This window comes from Gossypium hirsutum, chromosome A10 (assembly GCF_007990345.1).
Source record: "Gossypium hirsutum isolate 1008001.06 chromosome A10, Gossypium_hirsutum_v2.1, whole genome shotgun sequence".
NCBI classification, from domain to species: domain Eukaryota; kingdom Viridiplantae; phylum Streptophyta; class Magnoliopsida; order Malvales; family Malvaceae; genus Gossypium; species Gossypium hirsutum.
In genome coordinates, this window is record NC_053433.1 from 105,877,011 (window position 1) to 105,881,614 (window position 4,604).

The 4,604-nt window shown below is 39.2% G+C and overlaps 1 non-coding gene across 1 annotated transcript; it reads left to right on the forward strand.

Moving 5' to 3' along the window:
- The first annotated feature begins 3,382 nt into the window (after window positions 1-3,382).
- Window positions 3,383-3,489, forward strand: LOC121208999 (small nucleolar RNA R71). The gene has a single exon (XR_005904117.1). It is a non-coding gene; the product is annotated as a small nucleolar RNA R71 (small nucleolar RNA).
- The last annotated feature ends 1,115 nt before the right edge of the window (window positions 3,490-4,604 follow it).

A 4,604-nucleotide genomic window follows, 5' to 3' on the forward strand; every position in this document is an offset into this window, starting at 1 on the left:
GCAGACTAGACCACTGAGGCAAAATTGGATTATCCCCGGGTCATCAAAGCGGGCCATCACGGTCTAAAGATGGAACGTTGAGCAAAGTTCCAACGTGAGTTTGAGATATGTCAGCTCGACAATCTCAAAGAAAATCCCCCAAGGATCGGTGGTGAGAAGAGCCCGAATTGCATCCGCGAGTTGGACTTGTTCTAGCGCGGCCCAATCTATACAGCGGCCCACTTCCAAGGGTCGAGCCCGTAGAATCTAGAAAAGTTCTTCTTAGGGCCCAATGGGGAACTATAGAAAAGGGTGACGAATTTCCACGATAGGACCCGAGGAAGATGGCGCTCCCTTCCTTTTCTTCGAAGCAGGGACGACAGCTTTCTTTCCTCGTGAAGATGACATGATGTACATGTAATAGAAATTGAAGTGGAATGTGAATACTTTCCATGGGGCTTACATATTAACCTATACTATAACAGCCAAAGTAAATGTGACAAATAACCCTATAAGAATAAGTAATGGAAATATCTAAAGAATGAATTTGTGTCAGGTTTATAGCTTGAAACCCATAGAAACAATAACCATGAATGAATGTAGCCTAATATACTGACCAAAACAAAACAAAAATTAAAAAAATATATATACATTTATCTACTATTCTAACTATGAATGTGCACGTAAAATAGTCAAATGGAGCATCGAAATCATGAAAGAAGCAAAATAATTGAAGAAGATTCAGATAAAGGAGTAAACAAATGGAAGAGGGAGGAGCTTAGGCATCAAAAATGTGGTTGAAGGCGGCACACGGGTGTGGCAGGAGGCCGTGTGAATCTGCAGTGGCTAGGGTGAGGGATTTTGGGTGAGGGAGATGATGAATAGTGAAGGGTATTTATAGATTTTGGGACACACGGCCAGGGAACACGCTCGTATTCCCCAATTTCTGCCCGTGTGATTCGTGAATTTTGAATTTGGGCGCGTCTGACAATTTCCGCATGCCCATGTACCTTGGGCTTGTTGGTGCACATGGTCGTGTTGTACGGTCGTGTTTGTCTTTGTTCGCTTCTCCCACACTCGTGTATGAAGATCCACGCCCGTGTTGCTTTGGCAGGTTCGCCCACGGTTGCTTGGCACGGGCGTGTCGCACGCCCGTGTTAATTTGATAGGTTCAGCCACAGTTTTCACACGACCTAAGGCACACCTATGTGCTTGGTCGTGTCTGTGTGGTAAACCTGGATTCAAGAGTTTCATTAGTAAGTTAGGTGTTAAACACTAAAATTTAAAGAAATCAATACAGTTAGTGCTCGGGTTGCCTCCCAAGAAGTGCTTATTTATAATCTAAGTTCGACTTACCTCTCCATTGAATGGTCATGGTGGTTCGAGGAGTTTATACTCCTCATTCCTGCTATGAATCTCATCAAAATAAGGTTTTAGGCGGGTATTGTTTACCTTAAAAGGGTCGAACTTGGGATGACTTACCTCGACTGTACCAAATGGGAAAATGCTAAGTACCGTAAGAGGAATTTCTTCATTTGATTTGGCAGTGACAATATGAGGATCTGCGGCATCTAATAAAACTTTATCTCCAATCTTAAGTTGATTTGGAAAGGTATTGAGCTTGTTCTGACATAGTTTTGGTTTATCGTGTGTTCTCAGTTTATGTGTCTGCCATTCATCTAGCTCCTTGATTTATAGCTTTCGTTCTTCATGAATAGGTCCTCTACTATTGCTTGAAAATGGCTCACGTACTTCCTTTAAACTCATTTCCTTCAAAGTAGATTGCACCATATTGTCAGTTTTAGTAAAACGATTTTAGTAGAACGGTTTGGATAATCACCTTCAATTCTTGATATGTTGCCAGAATTGCGAGCTTGAAGGGTGATTATTTCATCTCCCACACGAAGTGTGAGCTCACCTGTGCCAACATCAATAATCGTTCTAGCAGTTGCTAAAAAGGGCTTTCCTAAAATCAAAGGAGTGTTGCTATCCTCCTCTATTTCTAGAACAACAAAGTCAATGGGAACTATAAATTTATCGATTTTAACTAGCACATCTTCAATAATACCCCTAGGAAACCTTATAGTTTTATCTGCTAATTGAATGCTCATCCTAGTCTATTTAGGTTTCCTAAGACCTAGTTGTTTAAACATTTTGTAAGGCATGACGTTAATACTAGCCCCTAAATCAGCTAATGCATTATTAACATCTAAACTACCAATTAAGCAAGGAACCGTAAAAATCCTTGGATCTTTTAGTTTGTTGGGTAGTTTATTCTGTAGAATAGCTGAGCAAATTGCATTTAGCTTCACATGCGAAGCATCATCCAACTACTGCTTATTTGCTAAAAGGTCCTTTAAAAATTTCATTGCATTGGGCCTCTGCGATAGAGCTTCGATAAACAGTAAGTTAATATGTAATTTTTTTAAGAGTTTAAGGAATTCACCAAATTGTTCATCTAAGCGGTCTTTCCTTGTCACATTAGGGTATGGCACACGAGGTTTGTATTCTATACTTGCCGATTTCTACTCATTGTGGTCTACCTCACCTTTACCTTTGCTTATCTCAGTTTCTTGCCTTGGTTCTGGTTCAGGTGTGACTAACCCTTCCTCATCTTGACTAGTAATTGCCTTGAGTTGCTCCTTAGGTTAGATTCTATGTTGCTTGGCAAGCTACCTTGTGGTTGTTCAGAAATCAACTTGGAAAGCTGTCCAATTTGAGTTTCGAGCCCTTGGATCGATGCTTGTTGATTCTTAAGTGCTGTCTCGATATTCTAAAAATGAGTTTCTGACACCGATATAAACTTTGAGAGCATATCTTCAAGGTTCGACTTCTTTTCCTATTGGTAGGGTGGTTGTTGAAAACTCGGAAGATGTTGTGGCCTTTGATTTCCTTGACCGCCCCAGGAGAAATTGGGATGTTCCTCTAACTTGCATTATAAGTGTTACTATATAGGTTATTTTGGGATCTAGAGTTATTGTTACCCATATATTGGCTTGTTCCTCCTTGATGCTATGGTTGAAGGGTTGATATTCTGTGCATGCTCCTCCTCCATTCGAATCGTACCTCATCACTAGATGTACTTGAGTAGAACCACACAAACCGTCAATCTTATTATTTAAGAGTTTTACTTGGTTAGATAGCATAGTAACCGCGTCGAGGTTGAGAACACCGGCTGCTTTCATCGGCTTTGCTCTCATAACTTGCCACTGATAGTTATTCAGTGACATCTCCTCAATAAATTCGTAAGCCGTCTTAGGTGTCTTATTATTGATAGTTCCTCCAGCGGCTGCATCAATCAGGTGTCTTATTATTGATAGTTCCTCCAGCGGCTGCATCAATCATATCTCGAGTCGAAGGATTCAAGCCATTATGGAACGTTTGAACTTGTAGCCAAAGCAGTAAACCATGGTGAGGGCATCTTCTTAAAAGGTCCTTGTATCTCTCCCGTGCATCATAGAGTGTTTCTAAATCCATCTACACAAAAGAAGAGATATCATTACGTAATTTGGCTATTTTAGCCGGTGGAAAATATTTTAATAAAAATTTTTCGGTCATTTGTTCCCAAGTAGTGATTGACCCTTGTGGTAATGAGTTCAACCATTGTTTAGAATTATTTCTTAACGAAAAGGGAAACAACCGAAGGTGAAGGGCGTCATCAGAAACGCCATTAATTTTGAAGGTATCGCAAAATTCTAGGAAATTTGCCAAGTGAACATTGGGATCTTCGTCTTGCAAACCATCAAACTGAACAAACTGCTGTATCATTTGAATGGTGTTAGGTTTCAGTTCAAAATTATTTGCAGCAATAGCAGGTCTAACTATACTTGACTCAGTTCCTATTACTTTAGGTTTAGCATAATCATACATAGTGTGCGGAGCAGGATTTTGATTAACGGCAATTGCAGGAGGTAGCGGATTTTCTTGGTTTTTAGCCATCTCTTCGGTTGTAGTTTGAATATCGTCCTCTTGCTCGTTCTCTGTGTATCTTAAGCTTCGCCTTATTTCTCTTTGGTTTCTGCGAACTGTGCGATCGATCTCACTGTGAAAAAGTAATGGTCCTGACGGGTTTCTTCTACTCATAAACTATAAGAACTTGCCAGAAAAAGGGAAAATAAAGAATTAGTAATAAAAATTAGAATAAAATTTAAATTGCAGTAAAAGTAAATGGCTAAAGTAATAAAAATCAAGTGTTCCTAATATCTTAGTTCCCCGGCAACGGCGCCAAAAACTTGATATGTGATATTCGTGACAGGTTTTAAAATTTTATAATGAATCATTCTTGAAACTAACTATTATCACGATGAAGGCAAGTGTACCTATCGTACGGTAGTATAGCTTTAGCAAGACCAGATTATTGAACCCAAAGGAACTAAAAGTACTAGTAATGACTATCTTTTTATTATCTAGCCTAAGAATAATAGGGTTTGTTTTAACTAGCTAATTAACTAAACTAAGAATTCACAGAAAATAGAATTGGGGAATTACTTTTGGAAAACTCGATTGATTGACACAATACCTAAGGAAAAATCCACCTAGACTTCACTTGTTATTTGACTCTAAATCGAACGATTTATTCATTTGACTTGATCCGTAGAAATCCCTATGTTATATTATTATCTCTC